The 23817-nt window shown below is 52.2% G+C and overlaps 26 non-coding genes and 2 pseudogenes across 26 annotated transcripts; all 28 read right to left on the bottom strand.

The window, feature by feature from the left end:
* Positions 1 to 678: 678 nt before the first annotated feature.
* LOC142189804 (5S ribosomal RNA) lies at positions 679 to 797 on the bottom strand. The gene has a single exon (XR_012713757.1). It is a non-coding gene; the product is annotated as a 5S ribosomal RNA (ribosomal RNA).
* Positions 798 to 1511: 714 nt separating this feature from the next.
* LOC142191136 (5S ribosomal RNA) lies at positions 1512 to 1630 on the bottom strand. Its single transcript, XR_012714746.1, has one exon. It is a non-coding gene; the product is annotated as a 5S ribosomal RNA (ribosomal RNA).
* Positions 1631 to 2344: 714 nt separating this feature from the next.
* Positions 2345 to 2463, bottom strand: LOC142189927 (5S ribosomal RNA). Its single transcript, XR_012713873.1, has one exon. It is a non-coding gene; the product is annotated as a 5S ribosomal RNA (ribosomal RNA).
* A 715-nt stretch (positions 2464 to 3178) lies between these two features.
* Positions 3179 to 3297, bottom strand: LOC142191134 (5S ribosomal RNA). The gene has a single exon (XR_012714745.1). It is a non-coding gene; the product is annotated as a 5S ribosomal RNA (ribosomal RNA).
* Positions 3298 to 4011: 714 nt separating this feature from the next.
* Positions 4012 to 4130, bottom strand: LOC142191133 (5S ribosomal RNA). Its single transcript, XR_012714744.1, has one exon. It is a non-coding gene; the product is annotated as a 5S ribosomal RNA (ribosomal RNA).
* A 715-nt stretch (positions 4131 to 4845) lies between these two features.
* LOC142191132 (5S ribosomal RNA) lies at positions 4846 to 4964 on the bottom strand. The gene has a single exon (XR_012714743.1). It is a non-coding gene; the product is annotated as a 5S ribosomal RNA (ribosomal RNA).
* Positions 4965 to 5679: 715 nt separating this feature from the next.
* On the bottom strand, positions 5680 to 5798 carry LOC142190012 (5S ribosomal RNA). The gene has a single exon (XR_012713952.1). It is a non-coding gene; the product is annotated as a 5S ribosomal RNA (ribosomal RNA).
* Positions 5799 to 6513: 715 nt separating this feature from the next.
* Positions 6514 to 6632, bottom strand: LOC142189878 (5S ribosomal RNA). The gene has a single exon (XR_012713827.1). It is a non-coding gene; the product is annotated as a 5S ribosomal RNA (ribosomal RNA).
* A 714-nt stretch (positions 6633 to 7346) lies between these two features.
* On the bottom strand, positions 7347 to 7465 carry LOC142191131 (5S ribosomal RNA). Its single transcript, XR_012714742.1, has one exon. It is a non-coding gene; the product is annotated as a 5S ribosomal RNA (ribosomal RNA).
* A 714-nt stretch (positions 7466 to 8179) lies between these two features.
* LOC142190489 (5S ribosomal RNA) lies at positions 8180 to 8288 on the bottom strand (annotated as a pseudogene).
* A 715-nt stretch (positions 8289 to 9003) lies between these two features.
* On the bottom strand, positions 9004 to 9112 carry LOC142190348 (5S ribosomal RNA; annotated as a pseudogene).
* Positions 9113 to 9826: 714 nt separating this feature from the next.
* Positions 9827 to 9945, bottom strand: LOC142190065 (5S ribosomal RNA). The gene has a single exon (XR_012714001.1). It is a non-coding gene; the product is annotated as a 5S ribosomal RNA (ribosomal RNA).
* Positions 9946 to 10659: 714 nt separating this feature from the next.
* LOC142191130 (5S ribosomal RNA) lies at positions 10660 to 10778 on the bottom strand. Its single transcript, XR_012714741.1, has one exon. It is a non-coding gene; the product is annotated as a 5S ribosomal RNA (ribosomal RNA).
* Positions 10779 to 11493: 715 nt separating this feature from the next.
* LOC142191322 (5S ribosomal RNA) lies at positions 11494 to 11612 on the bottom strand. Its single transcript, XR_012714926.1, has one exon. It is a non-coding gene; the product is annotated as a 5S ribosomal RNA (ribosomal RNA).
* Positions 11613 to 12326: 714 nt separating this feature from the next.
* LOC142189971 (5S ribosomal RNA) lies at positions 12327 to 12445 on the bottom strand. Its single transcript, XR_012713913.1, has one exon. It is a non-coding gene; the product is annotated as a 5S ribosomal RNA (ribosomal RNA).
* Positions 12446 to 13160: 715 nt separating this feature from the next.
* Positions 13161 to 13279, bottom strand: LOC142189783 (5S ribosomal RNA). Its single transcript, XR_012713738.1, has one exon. It is a non-coding gene; the product is annotated as a 5S ribosomal RNA (ribosomal RNA).
* Positions 13280 to 13993: 714 nt separating this feature from the next.
* LOC142191129 (5S ribosomal RNA) lies at positions 13994 to 14112 on the bottom strand. The gene has a single exon (XR_012714740.1). It is a non-coding gene; the product is annotated as a 5S ribosomal RNA (ribosomal RNA).
* A 715-nt stretch (positions 14113 to 14827) lies between these two features.
* Positions 14828 to 14946, bottom strand: LOC142189877 (5S ribosomal RNA). The gene has a single exon (XR_012713826.1). It is a non-coding gene; the product is annotated as a 5S ribosomal RNA (ribosomal RNA).
* A 714-nt stretch (positions 14947 to 15660) lies between these two features.
* LOC142190137 (5S ribosomal RNA) lies at positions 15661 to 15779 on the bottom strand. The gene has a single exon (XR_012714068.1). It is a non-coding gene; the product is annotated as a 5S ribosomal RNA (ribosomal RNA).
* Positions 15780 to 16493: 714 nt separating this feature from the next.
* LOC142191128 (5S ribosomal RNA) lies at positions 16494 to 16612 on the bottom strand. Its single transcript, XR_012714739.1, has one exon. It is a non-coding gene; the product is annotated as a 5S ribosomal RNA (ribosomal RNA).
* Positions 16613 to 17326: 714 nt separating this feature from the next.
* Positions 17327 to 17445, bottom strand: LOC142191127 (5S ribosomal RNA). Its single transcript, XR_012714738.1, has one exon. It is a non-coding gene; the product is annotated as a 5S ribosomal RNA (ribosomal RNA).
* A 714-nt stretch (positions 17446 to 18159) lies between these two features.
* Positions 18160 to 18278, bottom strand: LOC142191125 (5S ribosomal RNA). The gene has a single exon (XR_012714736.1). It is a non-coding gene; the product is annotated as a 5S ribosomal RNA (ribosomal RNA).
* A 714-nt stretch (positions 18279 to 18992) lies between these two features.
* On the bottom strand, positions 18993 to 19111 carry LOC142189758 (5S ribosomal RNA). Its single transcript, XR_012713714.1, has one exon. It is a non-coding gene; the product is annotated as a 5S ribosomal RNA (ribosomal RNA).
* Positions 19112 to 19825: 714 nt separating this feature from the next.
* On the bottom strand, positions 19826 to 19944 carry LOC142191124 (5S ribosomal RNA). Its single transcript, XR_012714735.1, has one exon. It is a non-coding gene; the product is annotated as a 5S ribosomal RNA (ribosomal RNA).
* A 714-nt stretch (positions 19945 to 20658) lies between these two features.
* LOC142189743 (5S ribosomal RNA) lies at positions 20659 to 20777 on the bottom strand. Its single transcript, XR_012713700.1, has one exon. It is a non-coding gene; the product is annotated as a 5S ribosomal RNA (ribosomal RNA).
* A 714-nt stretch (positions 20778 to 21491) lies between these two features.
* Positions 21492 to 21610, bottom strand: LOC142190020 (5S ribosomal RNA). The gene has a single exon (XR_012713959.1). It is a non-coding gene; the product is annotated as a 5S ribosomal RNA (ribosomal RNA).
* Positions 21611 to 22325: 715 nt separating this feature from the next.
* Positions 22326 to 22444, bottom strand: LOC142190210 (5S ribosomal RNA). The gene has a single exon (XR_012714137.1). It is a non-coding gene; the product is annotated as a 5S ribosomal RNA (ribosomal RNA).
* Positions 22445 to 23158: 714 nt separating this feature from the next.
* LOC142189716 (5S ribosomal RNA) lies at positions 23159 to 23277 on the bottom strand. The gene has a single exon (XR_012713674.1). It is a non-coding gene; the product is annotated as a 5S ribosomal RNA (ribosomal RNA).
* Positions 23278 to 23817: the final 540 nt, after the last annotated feature.

Here is a 23817-nt window from a genome sequence, read left to right as displayed (position 1 = left end):
CAGCCTGGCTGCTGGCAGCCCTTTGCACTACTTCACGCTAGACCTTTTTCTTCACTTTTTGCCTTCTCTTAAGGGAACTTCATACTCCAACAGGAGCAGTGCAAGAGCTGGGGGCGGCCCTTATACCCACAGGTGTTGTTCAGCAACCAGTCACAGGCCGCAGCCGCCCTCTTTCAAAAGGGCTGGGCGCAAGGTCTGCGCAGGGCTAAGAAACCATCCCGGGGGTGAAAGAAAGAGCAAGCTGGACCAGAGCCCATTGTCCAGGAGTCGGCTAAGGAAGAAGTTGAGATGGTTGCCCGTGCCTGGAAGCGAAGCTGCTTTTCAGTCAGCTTCTCTTTTCTTAGGGCACGTTGTCTGCAAAGATGTTCAGCCTGTGTTGCCCTGTAAATTGGTCTGCAGGTTACTAGCTATGGCTTCCAGCCCGGCGGGAGGCCCAGATACTATGGAAATGAAGCCTGCTATTATTAAAAGTAAAAAGCCACAACGCTGGTGGCCACCACGCCCGCTGCGGCTGCTAAGAGTGATAGCGGTAAGACTGAGAATACTAGGATTTTGCAAGGCCTAAAGAGTGCAAGAGAGAAAGCGAATGTAAAAGAAGCAAGTGTGCAGTGTAAAAAGTGAATGTAAAAATGGCATAGAGGAGAGTGACCCCTGCTGGTGGAAGTGAGGAAAAGCAAAAGCCTACAGCACCTGGTATTCCCAGGCGGTCTCCCATCCAAGTACTAACCAGGCCCGACCCTGCTTAGCTTCCGAGATCAGACGAGATCGGGCGTGTTCAGGGTGGAGTGGCCGTAGGCAGAGACAGGCTTCTCACTTACTCCTCTTCTACTTTGCAGCCTGGCTGCTGGCAGCTCTTTGCACTACTTCACGCTAGACCTTCTTCTTCACTTTTTGCCTTCTCTTAAGGGAACTTCATACTCCAACAGGAGCAGTGCAAGAGCTGGGGGCGGCCCTTATACCCACAGGTGTTGTTCAGCAACCAGTCACAGGCCGCAGCCGCCCTCTTTCAAAAGGGCTGGGCGCAAGGTCTGCGCAGGGCTAAGAAACCATCCCGGGGGTGAAAGAAAGAGCAAGCTGGACCAGAGCCCATTGTCCAGGAGTCGGCTAAGGAAGAAGTTGAGATGGTTGCCCGTGCCTGGAAGCGAAGCTGCTTTTCAGTCAGCTTCTCTTTTCTTAGGGCACGTTGTCTGCAAAGATGTTCAGCCTGTGTTGCCCTGTAAATTGGTCTGCAGGTTACTAGCTATGGCTTCCAGCCCGGCGGGAGGCCCAGATACTATGGAAATGAAGCCTGCTATTATTAAAAGTAAAAAGCCACAACGCTGGTGGCCACCACGCCCGCTGCGGCTGCTAAGAGTGATAGCGGTAAGACTGAGAATACTAGGATTTTGCAAGGCCTAAAGAGTGCAAGAGAGAAAGCGAATGTAAAAGAAGCAAGTGTGCAGTGTAAAAAGTGAATGTAAAAATGGCATAGAGGAGAGTGACCCCTGCTGGTGGAAGTGAGGAAAAGCAAAAGCCTACAGCACCTGGTATTCCCAGGCGGTCTCCCATCCAAGTACTAACCAGGCCCGACCCTGCTTAGCTTCCGAGATCAGACGAGATCGGGCGTGTTCAGGGTGGTGTGGCCGTAGGCGGAGACAAGCTTCTCACTTACTCCTCTTCTACTTTGCAGCCTGGCTGCTGGCAGCTCTTTGCACTACTTCACGCTAGACCTTTTTCTTCACTTTTTGCCTTCTCTTAAGGGAACTTCATACTCCAACAGGAGCAGTGCAAGAGCTGGGGGCGGCCCTTATACCCACAGGTGTTGTTCAGCAACCAGTCACAGGCCGCAGCCGCCCTCTTTCAAAAGGGCTGGGCGCAAGGTCTGCGCAGGGCTAAGAAACCATCCCGGGGGTGAAAGAAAGAGCAAGCTGGACCAGAGCCCATTGTCCAGGAGTCGGCTAAGGAAAAAGTTGAGATGGTTGCCCGTGCCTGGAAGCGAAGCTGCTTTTCAGTCAGCTTCTCTTTTCTTAGGGCATGTTGTCTGCAAAGATGTTCAGCCTGTGTTGCCCTGTAAATTGGTCTGCAGGTTACTAGCTATGGCTTCCAGCCCGGCGGGAGGCCCAGATACTATGGAAATGAAGCCTGCTATTATTAAAAGTAAAAAGCCACAACGCTGGTGGCCACCACGCCCGCTGCGGCTGCTAAGAGTGATAGCGGTAAGACTGAGAATACTAGGATTTTGCAAGGCCTAAAGAGTGCAAGAGAGAAAGCGAATGTAAAAGAAGCAAGTGTGCAGTGTAAAAAGTGAATGTAAAAATGGCATAGAGGAGAGTGACCCCTGCTGGTGGAAGTGAGGAAAAGCAAAAGCCTACAGCACCTGGTATTCCCAGGCGGTCTCCCATCCAAGTACTAACCAGGACCGACCCTGCTTAGCTTCCGAGATCAGACGAGATCGGGCGTGTTCAGGGTGGTGTGGCCGTAGGCAGAGACAGGCTTCTCACTTACTCCTCTTCTACTTTGCAGCCTGGCTGCTGGCAGCTCTTTGCACTACTTCACGCTAGACCTTCTTCTTCACTTTTTGCCTTCTCTTAAGGGAACTTCATAATCCAACAGGAGCAGTGCAAGAGCTGGGGGGCGGCCCTTATACCCACAGGTGTTGTTCAGCAACTAGTCACAGGCCGCAGCCGCCCTCTTTCAAAAGGGCTGGGCGCAAGGTCTGCGCAGGGCTAAGAAACCATCCCGGGGGTGAAAGAAAGAGCAAGCTGGACCAGAGCCCATTGTCCAGGAGTCGGCTAAGGAAGAAGTTGAGATGGTTGCCCGTGCCTGGAAGCGAAGCTGCTTTTCAGTCAGCTTCTCTTTTCTTAGGGCACGTTGTCTGCAAAGATGTTCAGCCTGTGTTGCCCTGTAAATTGGTCTGCAGGTTACTAGCTATGGCTTCCAGCCCGGCGGGAGGCCCAGATACTATGGAAATGAAGCCTGCTATTATTAAAAGTAAAAAGCCACAACGCTGGTGGCCACCACGCCCGCTGCGGCTGCTAAGAGTGATAGCGGTAAGACTGAGAATACTAGGATTTTGCAAGGCCTAAAGAGTGCAAGAGAGAAAGCGAATGTAAAAGAAGCAAGTGTGCAGTGTAAAAAGTGAATGTAAAAATGGCATAGAGGAGAGTGACCCCTGCTGGTGGAAGTGAGGAAAAGCAAAAGCCTACAGCACCTGGTATTCCCAGGCGGTCTCCCATCCAAGTACTAACCAGGCCCGACCCTGCTTAGCTTCCGAGATCAGACGAGATCGGGCGTGTTCAGGGTGGTGTGGCCGTAGGCGGAGACAAGCTTCTCACTTACTCCTCTTCTACTTTGCAGCCTGGCTGCTGGCAGCTCTTTGCACTACTTCACGCTAGACCTTTTTCTTCACTTTTTGCCTTCTCTTAAGGGAACTTCATACTCCAACAGGAGCAGTGCAAGAGCTGGGGGCGGCCCTTATACCCACAGGTGTTGTTCAGCAACCAGTCACAGGCCGCAGCCGCCCTCTTTCAAAAGGGCTGGGCGCAAGGTCTGCGCAGGGCTAAGAAACCATCCCGGGGGTGAAAGAAAGAGCAAGCTGGACCAGAGCCCATTGTCCAGGAGTCGGCTAAGGAAAAAGTTGAGATGGTTGCCCGTGCCTGGAAGCGAAGCTGCTTTTCAGTCAGCTTCTCTTTTCTTAGGGCACGTTGTCTGCAAAGATGTTCAGCCTGTGTTGCCCTGTAAATTGGTCTGCAGGTTACTAGCTATGGCTTCCAGCCCGGCGGGAGGCCCAGATACTATGGAAATGAAGCCTGCTATTATTAAAAGTAAAAAGCCACAACGCTGGTGGCCACCACGCCCGCTGCGGCTGCTAAGAGTGATAGCGGTAAGACTGAGAATACTAGGATTTTGCAAGGCCTAAAGAGTGCAAGAGAGAAAGCGAATGTAAAAGAAGCAAGTGTGCAGTGTAAAAAGTGAATGTAAAAATGGCATAGAGGAGAGTGACCCCTGCTGGTGGAAGTGAGGAAAAGCAAAAGCCTACAGCACCTGGTATTCCCAGGCGGTCTCCCATCCAAGTACTAACCAGGCCCGACCCTGCTTAGCTTCCGAGATCAGACGAGATCGGGCGTGTTCAGGGTGGTGTGGCCGTAGGCAGAGACAGGCTTCTCACTTACTCCTCTTCTACTTTGCAGCCTGGCTGCTGGCAGCTCTTTGCACTACTTCACGCTAGACCTTCTTCTTCACTTTTTGCCTTCTCTTAAGGGAACTTCATAATCCAACAGGAGCAGTGCAAGAGCTGGGGGGCGGCCCTTATACCCACAGGTGTTGTTCAGCAACTAGTCACAGGCCGCAGCCGCCCTCTTTCAAAAGGGCTGGGCGCAAGGTCTGCGCAGGGCTAAGAAACCATCCCGGGGGTGAAAGAAAGAGCAAGCTGGACCAGAGCCCATTGTCCAGGAGTCGGCTAAGGAAGAAGTTGAGATGGTTGCCCGTGCCTGGAAGCGAAGCTGCTTTTCAGTCAGCTTCTCTTTTCTTAGGGCACGTTGTCTGCAAAGATGTTCAGCCTGTGTTGCCCTGTAAATTGGTCTGCAGGTTACTAGCTATGGCTTCCAGCCCGGCGGGAGGCCCAGATACTATGGAAATGAAGCCTGCTATTATTAAAAGAAAAAAGCCACAACGCCGGTGGCCACCACGCCCGCTGCGGCTGCTAAGAGTGATAGCGGTAAGACTGAGAATACTAGGATTTTGCAAGGCCTAAAGAGTGCAAGAGAGAAAGCGAATGTAAAAGAAGCAAGTGTGCAGTGTAAAAAGTGAATGTAAAAATGGCATAGAGGAGAGTGACCCCTGCTGGTGGAAGTGAGGAAAAGCAAAAGCCTACAGCACCTGGTATTCCCAGGCGGTCTCCCATCCAAGTACTAACCAGGCCCGACCCTGCTTAGCTTCCGAGATCAGACGAGATCGGGCGTGTTCAGGGTGGTGTGGCCGTAGGCGGAGACAAATTTCTCACTTACTCCTCTTCTACTTTGCAGCCTGGCTGCTGGCAGCTCTTTGCACTACTTCACGCTAGACCTTCTTCTTCACTTTTTGCCTTCTCTTAAGGGAACTTCATACTCCAACAGGAGCAGTGCAAGAGCTGGGGGGCGGCCCTTATACCCACAGGTGTTGTTCAGCAACCAGTCACAGGCCGCAGCCGCCCTCTTTCAAAAGGGCTGGGCGCAAGGTCTGCGCAGGGCTAAGAAACCATCCCGGGGGTGAAAGAAAGAGCAAGCTGGACCAGAGCCCATTGTCCAGTAGTCGGCTAAGGAAGAAGTTGAGATGGTTGCCCGTGCCTGGAAGCGAAGCTGCTTTTCAGTCAGCTTCTCTTTTCTTAGGGCGCGTTGTCTGCAAAGATGTTCAGCCTGTGTTGCCCTGTAAATTGGTCTGCAGGTTACTAGCTATGGCTTCCAGCCCGGCGGGAGGCCCAGATACTATGGAAATGAAGCCTGCTATTATTAAAAGAAAAAAGCCACAACGCTGGTGGCCACCACGCCCGCTGCGGCTGCTAAGAGTGATAGCGGTAAGACTGAGAATACTAGGATTTTGCAAGGCCTAAAGAGTGCAAGAGAGAAAGCGAATGTAAAAGAAGCAAGTGTGCAGTGTAAAAAGTGAATGTAAAAATGGCATAGAGGAGAGTGACCCCTGCTGGTGGAAGTGAGGAAAAGCAAAAGCCTACAGCACCTGGTATTCCCAGGCGGTCTCCCATCCAAGCACTAACCAGGCCCGACCCTGCTTAGCTTCCGAGATCAGACGAGATCGGGCGTGTTCAGGGTGGTGTGGCCGTAGGCAGAGACAGGCTTCTCACTTACTCCTCTTCTACTTTGCAGCCTGGCTGCTGGCAGCTCTTTGCACTACTTCACGCTAGACCTTCTTCTTCACTTTTTGCCTTCTCTTAAGGGAACTTCATACTCCAACAGGAGCAGTGCAAGAGCTGGGGGGCGGCCCTTATACCCACAGGTGTTGTTCAGCAACCAGTCACAGGCCGCAGCCGCCCTCTTTCAAAAGGGCTGGGCGCAAGGTCTGCGCAGGGCTAAGAAACCATCCCGGGGGTGAAAGAAAGAGCAAGCTGGACCAGAGCCCATTGTCCAGTAGTCGGCTAAGGAAGAAGTTGAGATGGTTGCCCGTGCCTGGAAGCAAAGCTGCTTTTCAGTCAGCTTCTCTTTTCTTAGGGCGCGTTGTCTGCAAAGATGTTCAGCCTGTGTTGCCCTGTAAATTGGTCTGCAGGTTACTAGCTATGGCTTCCAGCCCGGCGGGAGGCCCAGATACTATGGAAATGAAGCCTGCTATTATTAAAAGAAAAAAGCCACAACGCTGGTGGCCACCACGCCCGCTGCGGCTGCTAAGAGTGATAGCGGTAAGACTGAGAATACTAGGATTTTGCAAGGCCTAAAGAGTGCAAGAGAGAAAGCGAATGTAAAAGAAGCAAGTGTGCAGTGTAAAAAGTGAATGTAAAAATGGCATAGAGGAGAGTGACCCCTGCTGGTGGAAGTGAGGAAAAGCAAAAGCCTACAGCACCTGGTATTCCCAGGCGGTCTCCCATCCAAGTACTAACCAGGCCCGACCCTGCTTAGCTTCCAAGATCAGACGAGATCGGGCGTGTTCAGGGTGGTGTGGCCGTAGGCAGAGACAGGCTTCTCACTTACTCCTCTTCTACTTTGCAGCCTGGCTGCTGGCAGCCCTTTGCACTACTTCACGCTAGACCTTTTTCTTCACTTTTTGCCTTCTCTTAAGGGAACTTCATACTCCAACAGGAGCAGTGCAAGAGCTGGGGGCGGCCCTTATACCCACAGGTGTTGTTCAGCAACCAGTCACAGGCCGCAGCCGCCCTCTTTCAAAAGGGCTGGGCGCAAGGTCTGCGCAGGGCTAAGAAACCATCCCGGGGGTGAAAGAAAGAGCAAGCTGGACCAGAGCCCATTGTCCAGGAGTCGGCTAAGGAAAAAGTTGAGATGGTTGCCCGTGCCTGGAAGCGAAGCTGCTTTTCAGTCAGCTTCTCTTTTCTTAGGGCACGTTGTCTGCAAAGATGTTCAGCCTGTGTTGCCCTGTAAATTGGTCTGCAGGTTACTAGCTATGGCTTCCAGCCCGGCGGGAGGCCCAGATACTATGGAAATGAAGCCTGCTATTATTAAAAGTAAAAAGCCACAACGCTGGTGGCCACCACGCCCGCTGCGGCTGCTAAGAGTGATAGCGGTAAGACTGAGAATACTAGGATTTTGCAAGGCCTAAAGAGTGCAAGAGAGAAAGCGAATGTAAAAGAAGCAAGTGTGCAGTGTAAAAAGTGAATGTAAAAATGGCATAGAGGAGAGTGACCCCTGCTGGTGGAAGTGAGGAAAAGCAAAAGCCTACAGCACCTGGTATTCCCAGGCGGTCTCCCATCCAAGTACTAACCAGGCCCGACCCTGCTTAGCTTCCGAGATCAGACGAGATCGGGCGTGTTCAGGGTGGTGTGGCCGTAGGCAGAGACAGGCTTCTCACTTACTCCTCTTCTACTTTGCAGCCTGGCTGCTGGCAGCCCTTTGCACTACTTCACGCTAGACCTTTTTCTTCACTTTTTGCCTTCTCTTAAGGGAACTTCATACTCCAACAGGAGCAGTGCAAGAGCTGGGGGCGGCCCTTATACCCACAGGTGTTGTTCAGCAACCAGTCACAGGCCGCAGCCGCCCTCTTTCAAAAGGGCTGGGCGCAAGGTCTGCGCAGGGCTAAGAAACCATCCCGGGGGTGAAAGAAAGAGCAAGCTGGACCAGAGCCCATTGTCCAGTAGTCGGCTAAGGAAGAAGTTGAGATGGTTGCCCGTGCCTGGAAGCGAAGCTGCTTTTCAGTCAGCTTCTCTTTTCTTAGGGCGCGTTGTCTGCAAAGATGTTCAGCCTGTGTTGCCCTGTAAATTGGTCTGCAGGTTACTAGCTATGGCTTCCAGCCCGGCGGGAGGCCCAGATACTATGGAAATGAAGCCTGCTATTATTAAAAGAAAAAAGCCACAACGCTGGTGGCCACCACGCCCGCTGCGGCTGCTAAGAGTGATAGCGGTAAGACTGAGAATACTAGGATTTTGCAAGGCCTAAAGAGTGCAAGAGAGAAAGCGAATGTAAAAGAAGCAAGTGTGCAGTGTAAAAAGTGAATGTAAAAATGGCATAGAGGAGAGTGACCCCTGCTGGTGGAAGTGAGGAAAAGCAAAAGCCTACAGCACCTGGTATTCCCAGGCGGTCTCCCATCCAAGTACTAACCAGGCCCGACCCTGCTTAGCTTCCGAGATCAGGCATGTTCAGGGTGGTGTGGCCATAGGCTGAGACAGTCTTCTCACTTACTCCTCTTCTACTTTGCAGCCTGGCTGCTGGCAGCTCTTTGCACTACTTCACGCTAGACCTTCTTCTTCACTTTTTGCCTTCTCTTAAGGGAACTTCATACTCCAACAGGAGCAGTGCAAGAGCTGGGGGGCGGCCCTTATACCCACAGGTGTTGTTCAGCAACCAGTCACAGGCCGCAGCCGCCCTCTTTCAAAAGGGCTGGGCGCAAGGTCTGCGCAGGGCTAAGAAACCATCCCGGGGGTGAAAGAAAGAGCAAGCTGGACCAGAGCCCATTGTCCAGTAGTCGGCTAAGGAAGAAGTTGAGATGGTTGCCCGTGCCTGGAAGCGAAGCTGCTTTTCAGTCAGCTTCTCTTTTCTTAGGGCGCGTTGTCTGCAAAGATGTTCAGCCTGTGTTGCCCTGTAAATTGGTCTGCAGGTTACTAGCTATGGCTTCCAGCCCGGCGGGAGGCCCAGATACTATGGAAATGAAGCCTGCTATTATTAAAAGTAAAAAGCCACAACGCTGGTGGCCACCACGCCCGCTGCGGCTGCTAAGAGTGATAGCGGTAAGACTGAGAATACTAGGATTTTGCAAGGCCTAAAGAGTGCAAGAGAGAAAGCGAATGTAAAAGAAGCAAGTGTGCAGTGTAAAAAGTGAATGTAAAAATGGCATAGAGGAGAGTGACCCCTGCTGGTGGAAGTGAGGAAAAGCAAAAGCCTACAGCACCTGGTATTCCCAGGCGGTCTCCCATCCAAGTACTAACCAGGCCCAACCCTGCTTAGCTTCCGAGATCAGGCGTGTTCAGGGTGGTGTGGCCGTAGGCAGAGACAGGCTTCTCACTTACTCCTCTTCTACTTTGCAGCCTGGCTGCTGGCAGCCCTTTGCACTACTTCACGCTAGACCTTTTTCTTCACTTTTTGCCTTCTCTTAAGGGAACTTCATACTCCAACAGGAGCAGTGCAAGAGCTGGGGGCGGCCCTTATACCCACAGGTGTTGTTCAGCAACCAGTCACAGGCCGCAGCCGCCCTCTTTCAAAAGGGCTGGGCGCAAGGTCTGCGCAGGGCTAAGAAACCATCCCGGGGGTGAAAGAAAGAGCAAGCTGGACCAGAGCCCATTGTCCAGTAGTCGGCTAAGGAAGAAGTTGAGATGGTTGCCCGTGCCTGGAAGCGAAGCTGCTTTTCAGTCAGCTTCTCTTTTCTTAGGGCGCGTTGTCTGCAAAGATGTTCAGCCTGTGTTGCCCTGTAAATTGGTCTGCAGGTTACTAGCTATGGCTTCCAGCCCGGCGGGAGGCCCAGATACTATGGAAATGAAGCCTGCTATTATTAAAAGTAAAAAGCCACAACGCTGGTGGCCACCACGCCCGCTGCGGCTGCTAAGAGTGATAGCGGTAAGACTGAGAATACTAGGATTTTGCAAGGCCTAAAGAGTGCAAGAGAGAAAGCGAATGTAAAAGAAGCAAGTGTGCAGTGTAAAAAGTGAATGTAAAAATGGCATAGAGGAGAGTGACCCCTGCTGGTGGAAGTGAGGAAAAGCAAAAGCCTACAGCACCTGGTATTCCCAGGCGGTCTCCCATCCAAGTACTAACCAGGCCCGACCCTGCTGAGCTTCCGAGATCAGACGAGATCGGGCGTGTTCAGGGTGGTGTGGCCGTAGGCGGAGACAAATTTCTCACTTACTCCTCTTCTACTTTGCAGCCTGGCTGCTGGCAGCTCTTTGCACTACTTCACGCTAGACCTTTTTCTTCACTTTTTGCCTTCTCTTAAGGGAACTTCATACTCCAACAGGAGCAGTGCAAGAGCTGGGGGCGGCCCTTATACCCACAGGTGTTGTTCAGCAACCAGTCACAGGCCGCAGCCGCCCTCTTTCAAAAGGGCTGGGCGCAAGGTCTGCGCAGGGCTAAGAAACCATCCCGGGGGTGAAAGAAAGAGCAAGCTGGACCAGAGCCCATTGTCCAGGAGTCGGCTAAGGAAGAAGTTGAGATGGTTGCCCGTGCCTGGAAGCGAAGCTGCTTTTCAGTCAGCTTCTCTTTTCTTAGGGCACGTTGTCTGCAAAGATGTTCAGCCTGTGTTGCCCTGTAAATTGGTCTGCAGGTTACTAGCTATGGCTTCCAGCCCGGCGGGAGGCCCAGATACTATGGAAATGAAGCCTGCTATTATTAAAAGTAAAAAGCCACAACGCTGGTGGCCACCACGCCCGCTGCGGCTGCTAAGAGTGATAGCGGTAAGACTGAGAATACTAGGATTTTGCAAGGCCTAAAGAGTGCAAGAGAGAAAGCGAATGTAAAAGAAGCAAGTGTGCAGTGTAAAAAGTGAATGTAAAAATGGCATAGAGGAGAGTGACCCCTGCTGGTGGAAGTGAGGAAAAGCAAAAGCCTACAGCACCTGGTATTCCCAGGCGGTCTCCCATCCAAGTACTAACCAGGCCCGACCCTGCTTAGCTTCCGAGATCAGACGAGATCGGGCGTGTTCAGGGTGGTGTGGCCGTAGGCAGAGACAGGCTTCTCACTTACTCCTCTTCTACTTTGCAGCCTGGCTGCTGGCAGCTCTTTGCACTACTTCACGCTAGACCTTCTTCTTCACTTTTTGCCTTCTCTTAAGGGAACTTCATACTCCAACAGGAGCAGTGCAAGAGCTGGGGGGCGGCCCTTATACCCACAGGTGTTGTTCAGCAACCAGTCACAGGCCGCAGCCGCCCTCTTTCAAAAGGGCTGGGCGCAAGGTCTGCGCAGGGCTAAGAAACCATCCCGGGGGTGAAAGAAAGAGCAAGCTGGACCAGAGCCCATTGTCCAGTAGTCGGCTAAGGAAGAAGTTGAGATGGTTGCCCGTGCCTGGAAGCGAAGCTGCTTTTCAGTCAGCTTCTCTTTTCTTAGGGCGCGTTGTCTGCAAAGATGTTCAGCCTGTGTTGCCCTGTAAATTGGTCTGCAGGTTACTAGCTATGGCTTCCAGCCCGGCGGGAGGCCCAGATACTATGGAAATGAAGCCTGCTATTATTAAAAGTAAAAAGCCACAACGCTGGTGGCCACCACGCCCGCTGCGGCTGCTAAGAGTGATAGCGGTAAGACTGAGAATACTAGGATTTTGCAAGGCCTAAAGAGTGCAAGAGAGAAAGCGAATGTAAAAGAAGCAAGTGTGCAGTGTAAAAAGTGAATGTAAAAATGGCATAGAGGAGAGTGACCCCTGCTGGTGGAAGTGAGGAAAAGCAAAAGCCTACAGCACCTGGTATTCCCAGGCGGTCTCCCATCCAAGTACTAACCAGGCCCGACCCTGCTTAGCTTCCGAGATCAGATGAGATCGGGCGTGTTCAGGGTGGTGTGGCCGTAGGCAGAGACAGGCTTCTCACTTACTCCTCTTCTACTTTGCAGCCTGGCTGCTGGCAGCCCTTTGCACTACTTCACGCTAGACCTTTTTCTTCACTTTTTGCCTTCTCTTAAGGGAACTTCATACTCCAACAGGAGCAGTGCAAGAGCTGGGGGCGGCCCTTATACCCACAGGTGTTGTTCAGCAACCAGTCACAGGCCGCAGCCGCCCTCTTTCAAAAGGGCTGGGCGCAAGGTCTGCGCAGGGCTAAGAAACCATCCCGGGGGTGAAAGAAAGAGCAAGCTGGACCAGAGCCCATTGTCCAGGAGTCGGCTAAGGAAAAAGTTGAGATGGTTGCCCGTGCCTGGAAGCGAAGCTGCTTTTCAGTCAGCTTCTCTTTTCTTAGGGCACGTTGTCTGCAAAGATGTTCAGCCTGTGTTGCCCTGTAAATTGGTCTGCAGGTTACTAGCTATGGCTTCCAGCCCGGCGGGAGGCCCAGATACTATGGAAATGAAGCCTGCTATTATTAAAAGTAAAAAGCCACAACGCTGGTGACCACCACGCCCGCTGCGGCTGCTAAGAGTGATAGCGGTAAGACTGAGAATACTAGGATTTTGCAAGGCCTAAAGAGTGCAAGAGAGAAAGCGAATGTAAAAGAAGCAAGTGTGCAGTGTAAAAAGTGAATGTAAAAATGGCATAGAGGAGAGTGACCCCTGCTGGTGGAAGTGAGGAAAAGCAAAAGCCTACAGCACCTGGTATTCCCAGGCGGTCTCCCATCCAAGTACTAACCAGGCCCGACCCTGCTTAGCTTCCGAGATCAGACAAGATCGGGCGTGTTCAGGGTGGTGTGGCTGTAGGCAGAGACAGGCTTCTCACTTACTCCTCTTCTACTTTGCAGCCTGGCTGCTGGCAGCTCATTGCACTACTTCACGCTAGACCTTCTTCTTCACTTTTTGCCTTCTCTTAAGGGAACTTCATACTCCAACAGGAGCAGTGCAAGAGCTGGGGGGCGGCCCTTATACCCACAGGTGTTGTTCAGCAACTAGTCACAGGCCGCAGCCGCCCTCTTTCAAAAGGGCTGGGCGCAAGGTCTGCGCAGGGCTAAGAAACCATCCCGGGGGTGAAAGAAAGAGCAAGCTGGACCAGAGCCCATTGTCCAGGAGTCGGCTAAGGAAGAAGTTGAGATGGTTGCCCGTGCCTGGAAGCGAAGCTGCTTTTCAGTCAGCTTCTCTTTTCTTAGGGCACGTTGTCTGCAAAGATGTTCAGCCTGTGTTGCCCTGTAAATTGGTCTGCAGGTTACTAGCTATGGCTTCCAGCCCGGCGGGAGGCCCAGATACTATGGAAATGAAGCCTGCTATTATTAAAAGTAAAAAGCCACAACGCTGGTGGCCACCACGCCCGCTGCGGCTGCTAAGAGTGATAGCGGTAAGACTGAGAATACTAGGATTTTGCAAGGCCTAAAGAGTGCAAGAGAGAAAGCGAATGTAAAAGAAGCAAGTGTGCAGTGTAAAAAGTGAATGTAAAAATGGCATAGAGGAGAGTGACCCCTGCTGGTGGAAGTGAGGAAAAGCAAAAGCCTACAGCACCTGGTATTCCCAGGCGGTCTCCCATCCAAGTACTAACCAGGCCCGACCCTGCTTAGCTTCCGAGATCAGACGAGATCAGGCGTGTTCAGGGTGGTGTGGCCGTAGGCAGAGACAGGCTTCTCACTTACTCCTCTTCTACTTTGCAGCCTGGCTGCTGGCAGCCCTTTGCACTACTTCACGCTAGACCTTTTTCTTCACTTTTTGCCTTCTCTTAAGGGAACTTCATACTCCAACAGGAGCAGTGCAAGAGCTGGGGGCGGCCCTTATACCCACAGGTGTTGTTCAGCAACCAGTCACAGGCCGCAGCCGCCCTCTTTCAAAAGGGCTGGGCGCAAGGTCTGCGCAGGGCTAAGAAACCATCCCGGGGGTGAAAGAAAGAGCAAGCTGGACCAGAGCCCATTGTCCAGGAGTCGGCTAAGGAAGAAGTTGAGATGGTTGCCCGTGCCTGGAAGCGAAGCTGCTTTTCAGTCAGCTTCTCTTTTCTTAGGGCACGTTGTCTGCAAAGATGTTCAGCCTGTGTTGCCCTGTAAATTGGTCTGCAGGTTACTAGCTATGGCTTCCAGCCCGGCGGGAGGCCCAGATACTATGGAAATGAAGCCTGCTATTATTAAAAGTAAAAAGCCACAACGCTGGTGGCCACCACGCCCGCTGCGGCTGCTAAGAGTGATAGCGGTAAGACTGAGAATACTAGGATTTTGCAAGGCCTAAAGAGTGCAAGAGAGAAAGCGAATGTAAAAGAAGCAAGTGTGCAGTGTAAAAAGTGAATGTAAAAATGGCATAGAGGAGAGTGACCCCTGCTGGTGGAAGTGAGGAAAAGCAAAAGCCTACAGCACCTGGTATTCCCAGGCGGTCTCCCATCCAAGTACTAACCAGGCCCGACCCTGCTTAGCTTCCGAGATCAGACGAGATCGGGCGTGTTCAGGGTGGTGTGGCCGTAGGCAGAGACAGGCTTCTCACTTACTCCTCTTCTACTTTGCAGCCTGGCTGCTGGCAGCTCTTTGCACTACTTCACGCTAGACCTTCTTCTTCACTTTTTGCCTTCTCTTAAGGGAACTTCATACTCCAACAGGAGCAGTGCAAGAGCTGGGGGGCGGCCCTTATACCCACAGGTGTTGTTCAGCAACCAGTCACAGGCCGCAGCCGCCCTCTTTCAAAAGGGCTGGGCGCAAGGTCTGCGCAGGGCTAAGAAACCATCCCGGGGGTGAAAGAAAGAGCAAGCTGGACCAGAGCCCATTGTCCAGTAGTCGGCTAAGGAAGAAGTTGAGATGGTTGCCCGTGCCTGGAAGCGAAGCTGCTTTTCAGTCAGCTTCTCTTTTCTTAGGGCGCGTTGTCTGCAAAGATGTTCAGCCTGTGTTGCCCTGTAAATTGGTCTGCAGGTTACTAGCTATGGCTTCCAGCCCGGCGGGAGGCCCAGATACTATGGAAATGAAGCCTGCTATTATTAAAAGAAAAAAGCCACAACGCTGGTGGCCACCACGCCCGCTGCGGCTGCTAAGAGTGATAGCGGTAAGACTGAGAATACTAGGATTTTGCAAGGCCTAAAGAGTGCAAGAGAGAAAGCGAATGTAAAAGAAGCAAGTGTGCAGTGTAAAAAGTGAATGTAAAAATGGCATAGAGGAGAGTGACCCCTGCTGGTGGAAGTGAGGAAAAGCAAAAGCCTACAGCACCTGGTATTCCCAGGCGGTCTCCCATCCAAGTACTAACCAGGCCCGACCCTGCTTAGCTTCCAAGATCAGACGAGATCGGGCGTGTTCAGGGTGGTGTGGCCGTAGGCAGAGACAGGCTTCTCACTTACTCCTCTTCTACTTTGCAGCCTGGCTGCTGGCAGCCCTTTGCACTACTTCACGCTAGACCTTTTTCTTCACTTTTTGCCTTCTCTTAAGGGAACTTCATACTCCAACAGGAGCAGTGCAAGAGCTGGGGGCGGCCCTTATACCCACAGGTGTTGTTCAGCAACCAGTCACAGGCCGCAGCCGCCCTCTTTCAAAAGGGCTGGGCGCAAGGTCTGCGCAGGGCTAAGAAACCATCCCGGGGGTGAAAGAAAGAGCAAGCTGGACCAGAGCCCATTGTCCAGGAGTCGGCTAAGGAAAAAGTTGAGATGGTTGCCCGTGCCTGGAAGCGAAGCTGCTTTTCAGTCAGCTTCTCTTTTCTTAGGGCACGTTGTCTGCAAAGATGTTCAGCCTGTGTTGCCCTGTAAATTGGTCTGCAGGTTACTAGCTATGGCTTCCAGCCCGGCGGGAGGCCCAGATACTATGGAAATGAAGCCTGCTATTATTAAAAGTAAAAAGCCACAACGCTGGTGGCCACCACGCCCGCTGCGGCTGCTAAGAGTGATAGCGGTAAGACTGAGAATACTAGGATTTTGCAAGGCCTAAAGAGTGCAAGAGAGAAAGCGAATGTAAAAGAAGCAAGTGTGCAGTGTAAAAAGTGAATGTAAAAATGGCATAGAGGAGAGTGACCCCTGCTGGTGGAAGTGAGGAAAAGCAAAAGCCTACAGCACCTGGTATTCCCAGGCGGTCTCCCATGCACGTACTAACCAGGCCCGACCCTGCTTAGCTTCCGAGATCAGACGAGATCGGGCGTGTTCAGGGTGGTGTGGCCGTAGGCAGAGACAGGCTTCTCACTTACTCCTCTTCTACTTTGCAGCCTGGCTGCTAGCAGCCCTTTGCACTACTTCATGCTAGACCTTTTTCTTCACTTTTTGCCTTCTCTTAAGGGAACTTCATACTCCAACAGGAGCAGTGCAAGAGCTGGGGGCGGCCCTTATACCCACAGGTGTTGTTCAGCAACCAGTCACAGGCCGCAGCCGCCCTCTTTCAAAAGGGCTGGGCGCAAGGTCTGCGCAGGGCTAAGAAACCATCCCGGGGGTGAAAGAAAGAGCAAGCTGGACCAGAGCCCATTGTCCAGTAGTCGGCTAAGGAAGAAGTTGAGATGGTTGCCCGTGCCTGGAAGCGAAGCTGCTTTTCAGTCAGCTTCTCTTTTCTTAGGGCGCGTTGTCTGCAAAGATGTTCAGCCTGTGTTGCCCTGTAAATTGGTCTGCAGGTTACTAGCTATGGCTTCCAGCCCGGCGGGAGGCCCAGATACTATGGAAATGAAGCCTGCTATTATTAAAAGAAAAAAGCCACAACGCCGGTGGCCACCACGCCCGCTGCGGCTGCTAAGAGTGATAGCGGTAAGACTGAGAATACTAGGATTTTGCAAGGCCTAAAGAGTGCAAGAGAGAAAGCGAATGTAAAAGAAGCAAGTGTGCAGTGTAAAAAGTGAATGTAAAAATGGCATAGAGGAGAGTGACCCCTGCTGGTGGAAGTGAGGAAAAGCAAAAGCCTACAGCACCTGGTATTCCCAGGCGGTCTCCCATCCAAGTACTAACCAGGCCCGACCCTGCTTAGCTTCCGAGATCAGACGAGATCGGGCGTGTTCAGGGTGGTGTGGCCGTAGGCGGAGACAAACTTCTCACTTACTCCTCTTCTACTTTGCAGCCTGGCTGCTGGCAGCTCTTTGCACTACTTCACGCTAGACCTTTTTCTTCACTTTTTGCCTTCTCTTAAGGGAACTTCATACTCCAACAGGAGCAGTGCAAGAGCTGGGGGCGGCCCTTATACCCACAGGTGTTGTTCAGCAACCAGTCACAGGCCGCAGCCGCCCTCTTTCAAAAGGGCTGGGCGCAAGGTCTGCGCAGGGCTAAGAAACCATCCCGGGGGTGAAAGAAAGAGCAAGCTGGACCAGAGCCCATTGTCCAGGAGTCGGCTAAGGAAGAAGTTGAGATGGTTGCCCGTGCCTGGAAGCGAAGCTGCTTTTCAGTCAGCTTCTCTTTTCTTAGGGCGCGTTGTCTGCAAAGATGTTCAGCCTGTGTTGCCCTGTAAATTGGTCTGCAGGTTACTAGCTATGGCTTCCAGCCCGGCGGGAGGCCCAGATACTATGGAAATGAAGCCTGCTATTATTAAAAGTAAAAAGCCACAACGCTGGTGGCCACCACGCCCGCTGCGGCTGCTAAGAGTGATAGCGGTAAGACTGAGAATACTAGGATTTTGCAAGGCCTAAAGAGTGCAAGAGAGAAAGCGAATGTAAAAGAAGCAAGTGTGCAGTGTAAAAAGTGAATGTAAAAATGGCATAGAGGAGAGTGACCCCTGCTGGTGGAAGTGAGGAAAAGCAAAAGCCTACAGCACCTGGTATTCCCAGGCGGTCTCCCATCCAAGTACTAACCAGGCCCGACCCTGCTTAGCTTCCGAGATCAGACGAGATCGGGCGTGTTCAGGGTGGTGTGGCCGTAGGCAGAGACAGGCTTCTCACTTACTCCTCTTCTACTTTGCAGCCTGGCTGCTGGCAGCCCTTTGCACTACTTCACGATAGACCTTTTTCTTCACTTTTTACCTTCTCTTAAGGGAACTTCATACTCCAACAGGAGCAGTGCAAGAGCTGGGGGCGGCCCTTATACCCACAGGTGTTGTTCAGCAACCAGTCACAGGCCGCAGCCGCCCTCTTTCAAAAGGGCTGGGCGCAAGGTCTGCGCAGGGCTAAGAAACCATCCCGGGGGTGAAAGAAAGAGCAAGCTGGACCAGAGCCCATTGTCCAGGAGTCGGCTGAGGAAGAAGTTGAGATGGTTGCCCGTGCCTGGAAGCGAAGCTGCTTTTCAGTCAGCTTCTCTTTTCTTAGGGCACTTTGTCTGCAAAGATGTTCAGCCTGTGTTGCCCTGTAAATTGGTCTGCAGGTTACTAGCTATGGCTTCCAGCCCGGCGGGAGGCCCAGATACTATGGAAATGAAGCCTGCTATTATTAAAAGTAAAAAGCCACAACGCTGGTGGCCACCACGCCCGCTGCGGCTGCTAAGAGTGATAGCGGTAAGACTGAGAATACTAGGATTTTGCAAGGCCTAAAGAGTGCAAGAGAGAAAGCGAATGTAAAAGAAGCAAGTGTGCAGTGTAAAAAGTGAATGTAAAAATGGCATAGAGGAGAGTGACCCCTGCTGGTGGAAGTGAGGAAAAGCAAAAGCCTACAGCACCTGGTATTCCCAGGCGGTCTCCCATCCAAGTACTAACCAGGCCCGACCCTGCTTAGCTTCCGAGATCAGACGAGATCGGGCGTGTTCAGGGTGGTGTGGCCGTAGGCGGAGACAGGCATCTCACTTACTCCTCTTCTACTTTGCAGCCTGGCTGCTGGCAGCTCTTTGCACTACTTCACGCTAGACCTTTTTCTTCACTTTTTGCCTTCTCTTAAGGGAACTTCATACTCCAACAGGAGCAGTGCAAGAGCTGGGGGCGGCCCTTATACCCACAGGTGTTGTTCAGCAACCAGTCACAGGCCGCAGCCGCCCTCTTTCAAAAGGGCTGGGCGCAAGGTCTGCGCAGGGCTAAGAAACCATCCCGGGGGTGAAAGAAAGAGCAAGCTGGACCAGAGCCCATTGTCCAGGAGTCGGCTAAGGAAGAAGTTGAGATGGTTGCCCGTGCCTGGAAGCGAAGCTGCTTTTCAGTCAGCTTCTCTTTTCTTAGGGCACGTTGTCTGCAAAGATGTTCAGCCTGTGTTGCCCTGTAAATTGGTCTGCAGGTTACTAGCTATGGCTTCCAGCCCGGCGGGAGGCCCAGATACTATGGAAATGAAGCCTGCTATTATTAAAAGTAAAAAGCCACAACGCTGGTGGCCACCACGCCCGCTGCGGCTGCTAAGAGTGATAGCGGTAAGACTGAGAATACTAGGATTTTGCAAGGCCTAAAGAGTGCAAGAGAGAAAGCGAATGTAAAAGAAGCAAGTGTGCAGTGTAAAAAGTGAATGTAAAAATGGCATAGAGGAGAGTGACCCCTGCTGGTGGAAGTGAGGAAAAGCAAAAGCCTACAGCACCTGGTATTCCCAGGCGGTCTCCCATCCAAGTACTAACCAGGCCCGACCCTGCTTAGCTTCCGAGATCAGACGAGATCGGGCATGTTCAGGGTGGTGTGGCCGTAGGCGGAGACAGGCTTCTCACTTACTCCTCTTCTACTTTGCAGCCTGGCTGCTGGCAGCTCTTTGCACTACTTCACGCTAGACCTTTTTCTTCACTTTTTGCCTTCTCTTAAGGGAACTTCATACTCCAACAGGAGCAGTGCAAGAGCTGGGGGCGGCCCTTATACCCACAGGTGTTGTTCAGCAACCAGTCACAGGCCGCAGCCGCCCTCTTTCAAAAGGGCTGGGCGCAAGGTCTGCGCAGGGCTAAGAAACCATCCCGGGGGTGAAAGAAAGAGCAAGCTGGACCAGAGCCCATTGTCCAGGAGTCGGCTAAGGAAGAAGTTGAGATGGTTGCCCGTGCCTGGAAGCGAAGCTGCTTTTCAGTCAGCTTCTCTTTTCTTAGGGCACGTTGTCTGCAAAGATGTTCAGCCTGTGTTGCCCTGTAAATTGGTCTGCAGGTTACTAGCTATGGCTTCCAGCCCGGCGGGAGGCCCAGATACTATGGAAATGAAGCCTGCTATTATTAAAAGTAAAAAGCCACAACGCTGGTGGCCACCACGCCCGCTGCGGCTGCTAAGAGTGATAGCGGTAAGACTGAGAATACTAGGATTTTGCAAGGCCTAAAGAGTGCAAGAGAGAAAGCGAATGTAAAAGAAGCAAGTGTGCAGTGTAAAAAGTGAATGTAAAAATGGCATAGAGGAGAGTGACCCCTGCTGGTGGAAGTGAGGAAAAGCAAAAGCCTACAGCACCTGGTATTCCCAGGCGGTCTCCCATCCAAGTACTAACCAGGCCCGACCCTGCTTAGCTTCCGAGATCAGACGAGATCGGGCGTGTTCAGGGTGGTGTGGCCGTAGGCGGAGACAAATTTCTCACTTACTCCTCTTCTACTTTGCAGCCTGGCTGCTGGCAGCTCTTTGCACTACTTCACGCTAGACCTTTTTCTTCACTTTTTGCCTTCTCTTAAGGGAACTTCATACTCCAACAGGAGCAGTGCAAGAGCTGGGGGCGGCCCTTATACCCACAGGTGTTGTTCAGCAACCAGTCACAGGCCGCAGCCGCCCTCTTTCAAAAGGGCTGGGCGCAAGGTCTGCGCAGGGCTAAGAAACCATCCCGGGGGTGAAAGAAAGAGCAAGCTGGACCAGAGCCCATTGTCCAGGAGTCGGCTAAGGAAGAAGTTGAGATGGTTGCCCGTGCCTGGAAGCGAAGCTGCTTTTCAGTCAGCTTCTCTTTTCTTAGGGCACGTTGTCTGCAAAGATGTTCAGCCTGTGTTGCCCTGTAAATTGGTCTGCAGGTTACTAGCTATGGCTTCCAGCCCGGCGGGAGGCCCAGATACTATGGAAATGAAGCCTGCTATTATTAAAAGTAAAAAGCCACAACGCTGGTGGCCACCACGCCCGCTGCGGCTGCTAAGAGTGATAGCGGTAAGACTGAGAATACTAGGATTTTGCAAGGCCTAAAGAGTGCAAGAGAGAAAGCGAATGTAAAAGAAGCAAGTGTGCAGTGTAAAAAGTGAATGTAAAAATGGCATAGAGGAGAGTGACCCCTGCTGGTGGAAGTGAGGAAAAGCAAAAGCCTACAGCACCTGGTATTCCCAGGCGGTCTCCCATCCAAGTACTAACCAGGCCCGACCCTGTTTAGCTTCCGAGATCAGACGAGATCGGGCGTGTTCAGGGTGGTGTGGCCGTAGGCGGAGACAAATTTCTCACTTACTCCTCTTCTACTTTGCAGCCTGGCTGCTGGCAGCTCTTTGCACTACTTCACGCTAGACCTTTTTCTTCACTTTTTGCCTTCTCTTAAGGGAACTTCATACTCCAACAGGAGCAGTGCAAGAGCTGGGGGCGGCCCTTATACCCACAGGTGTTGTTCAGCAACCAGTCACAGGCCGCAGCCGCCCTCTTTCAAAAGGGCTGGGCGCAAGGTCTGCGCAGGGCTAAGAAACCATCCCGGGGGTGAAAGAAAGAGCAAGCTGGACCAGAGCCCATTGTCCAGGAGTCGGCTAAGGAAGAAGTTGAGATGGTTGCCCGTGCCTGGAAGCGAAGCTGCTTTTCAGTCAGCTTCTCTTTTCTTAGGGCACGTTGTCTGCAAAGATGTTCAGCCTGTGTTGCCCTGTAAATTGGTCTGCAGGTTACTAGCTATGGCTTCCAGCCCGGCGGGAGGCCCAGATACTATGGAAATGAAGCCTGCTATTATTAAAAGTAAAAAGCCACAACGCTGGTGGCCACCACGCCCGCTGCGGCTGCTAAGAGTGATAGCGGTAAGACTGAGAATACTAGGATTTTGCAAGGCCTAAAGAGTGCAAGAGAGAAAGCGAATGTAAAAGAAGCAAGTGTGCAGTGTAAAAAGTGAATGTAAAAATGGCATAGAGGAGAGTGACCCCTGCTGGTGGAAGTGAGGAAAAGCAAAAGCCTACAGCACCTGGTATTCCCAGGCGGTCTCCCATCCAAGTACTAACCAGGCCCGACGCTGCTTAGCTTCCGAGATCAGACGAGATCGGGCGTGTTCAGGGTGGTGTGGCCGTAGGCAGAGACAGGCTTCTCACTTACTCCTCTTCTACTTTGCAGCCTGGCTGCTGGCAGCTCTTTGCACTACTTCACGCTAGACCTTCTTCTTCACTTTTTGCCTTCTCTTAAGGGAACTTCATACTCCAACAGGAGCAGTGCAAGAGCTGGGGGGCGGCCCTTATACCCACAGGTGTTGTTCAGCAACCAGTCACAGGCCGCAGCCGCCCTCTTTCAAAAGGGCTGGGCGCAAGGTCTGCGCAGGGCTAAGAAACCATCCCGGGGGTGAAAGAAAGAGCAAGCTGGACCAGAGCCCATTGTCCAGTAGTCGGCTAAGGAAGAAGTTGAGATGGTTGCCCGTGCCTGGAAGCAAAGCTGCTTTTCAGTCAGCTTCTCTTTTCTTAGGGCGCGTTGTCTGCAAAGATGTTCAGCCTGTGTTGCCCTGTAAATTGGTCTGCAGGTTACTAGCTATGGCTTCCAGCCCGGCGGGAGGCCCAGATACTATGGAAATGAAGCCTGCTATTATTAAAAGTAAAAAGCCACAACGCTGGTGGCCACCACGCCCGCTGCGGCTGCTAAGAGTGATAGCGGTAAGACTGAGAATACTAGGATTTTGCAAGGCCTAAAGAGTGCAAGAGAGAAAGCGAATGTAAAAGAAGCAAGTGTGCAGTGTAAAAAGTGAATGTAAAAATGGCATAGAGGAGAGTGACCCCTGCTGGTGGAAGTGAGGAAAAGCAAAAGCCTACAGCACCTGGTATTCCCAGGCGGTCTCCCATCCAAGTACTAACCAGGCCCGACCCTGCTTAGCTTCCGAGATAAGACGAGATCAGGCGTGTTCAGGGTGGTGTGGCCGTAGGCAGAGACAGGCTTCTCACTTACTCCTCTTCTACTTTGCAGCCTGGCTGCTGGCAGCCCTTTGCACTACTTCACGCTAGACCTTTTTCTTCACTTTTTGCCTTCTCTTAAGGGAACTTCATACTCCAACAGGAGCAGTGCAAGAGCTGGGGGCGGCCCTTATACCCACAGGTGTTGTTCAGCAACCAGTCACAGGCCGCAGCCGCCCTCTTTCAAAAGGGCTGGGCGCAAGGTCTGCGCAGGGCTAAGAAACCATCCCGGGGGTGAAAGAAAGAGCAAGCTGGACCAGAGCCCATTGTCCAGGAGTCGGCTAAGGAAGAAGTTGAGATGGTTGCCCGTGCCTGGAAGCGAAGCTGCTTTTCAGTCAGCTTCTCTTTTCTTAGGGCACGTTGTCTGCAAAGATGTTCAGCCTGTGTTGCCCTGTAAATTGGTCTGCAGGTTACTAGCTATGGCTTCCAGCCCGGCGGGAGGCCCAGATACTATGGAAATGAAGCCTGCTATTATTAAAAGTAAAAAGCCACAACGCTGGTGGCCACCACGCCCGCTGCGGCTGCTAAGAGTGATAGCGGTAAGACTGAGAATACTAGGATTTTGCAAGGCCTAAAGAGTGCAAGAGAGAAAGCGAATGTAAAAGAAGCAAGTGTGCAGTGTAAAAAGTGAATGTAAAAATGGCATAGAGGAGAGTGACCCCTGCTGGTGGAAGTGAGGAAAAGCAAAAGCCTACAGCACCTGGTATTCCCAGGCGGTCTCCCATCCAAGTACTAACCAGGCCCGACCCTGCTTAGCTTCCGAGATCAGACGAGATCGGGCGTGTTCAGGGTGGTGTGGCTGTAGGCAGAGACAGTCTTCTCACTTACTCCTCTTCTACTTTGCAGCCTGGCTGCTGGCAGCTCTCTGCACTACTTCACGCTAGACCTTTTTCTTCACTTTTTGCCTTCTCTTAAGGGAACTTCATACTCCAACAGGAGCAGTGCAAGAGCTGGGGGCGGCCCTTATACCCACAGGTGTTGTTCAGCAACCAGTCACAGGCCGCAGCCGCCCTCTTTCAAAAGGGCTGGGCGCAAGGTCTGCGCAGGGCTAAGAAACCATCCCGGGGGTGAAAGAAAGAGCAAGCTGGACCAGAGCCCATTGTCCAGGAGTCGGCTAAGGAAGAAGTTGAGATGGTTGCCCGTGCCTGGAAGCGAAGCTGCTTTTCAGTCAGCTTCTCTTTTCTTAGGGCGCGTTGTCTGCAAAGATGTTCAGCCTGTGTTGCCCTGTAAATTGGTCTGCAGGTTACTAGCTATGGCTTCCAGCCCGGCGGGAGGCCCAGATACTATGGAAATGAAGCCTGCTATTATTAAAAGTAAAAAGCCACAACGCTGGTGGCCACCACGCCC

Source organism: Leptodactylus fuscus, chromosome 1, assembly GCF_031893055.1.
Source record: "Leptodactylus fuscus isolate aLepFus1 chromosome 1, aLepFus1.hap2, whole genome shotgun sequence".
Classification (NCBI taxonomy): Eukaryota; Metazoa; Chordata; class Amphibia; order Anura; family Leptodactylidae; genus Leptodactylus; species Leptodactylus fuscus.
The sequence above is the reverse complement of the archived record's forward strand: the minus strand, read 5'-3'. Positions and strand labels throughout refer to the sequence as shown.